The following is an 864-nucleotide window of genomic DNA, read 5'->3' on the forward strand; positions in this document are numbered from 1 at the left end:
CCATTGCCGGACACGGAAAAAAAAAAAAAAAAAAAAAAAAAAAAGAATAGACAGATTTCAAATAAACAACCTAATCCCACACCTCAAAGCACTAGAGAAACATAAACAATCCAATCCCAATAGTAGTAGATGGAAAAAAATAATTAAGATCAGAGCAGAACTAAATGAAATAGAGACCCAAAAAAGACACAAAAAATCAATGAAACAAAACGTTTTTCTTTTGAGAAGTTAAACAAAATAGATAAACCATTAGGTAGGCTAACTAAAAAGAGAAGAGAGAAGACCCAAATAACAAAAATCAGAAATGAAAAAGGAGACATTACAACTGATATCACATAAATAGACAGAATCATTAGAGACTACTGTAAACAACCATATGCCAACAAATTTGAAAATCTGGAGGAAATGGATAAATTTCTGGACACATACAATCTACCAAGAAGAAATAGACTGAACCAAGAAGAAATAGAAAACCTGAACAGACCATAACAAGCAATGAGATTGAAGCAGTAATGAGCAGTCTCCCAACAAAGAAAATCCTAGGACCAGATGGTTTTACTGCTGAATTCTACCAAACCTTTAAAGAGGAATTAATACCAATTCTCTTCAAACTATTCCAAAAAGTTGAAACAAAAGCCATTCTCCCAAATTCATTCTATGAGGCCCGTATCACTCTGATACCAAAACCAGACAAAGATACAACAACAAAAAGAATACTACAGGGCCGGCCCGGTGGTGCACTGGATAGTGTGCCGCTTGGGAAGCGCGGCGGCGCTCCCGCCTGAGGGTTCGGATCCCACATACGGACCGGTTCCTGCTCACTGGCTGAGCGAGGCGCGGGAGCAGCACCGCGGGGTGCGCTCC

The sequence above is a fragment of the Galeopterus variegatus genome, unplaced genomic scaffold (assembly GCF_000696425.1).
Source record: "Galeopterus variegatus unplaced genomic scaffold, G_variegatus-3.0.2 Scaffold11902, whole genome shotgun sequence".
NCBI lineage: Eukaryota > Metazoa > Chordata > Mammalia > Dermoptera > Cynocephalidae > Galeopterus > Galeopterus variegatus.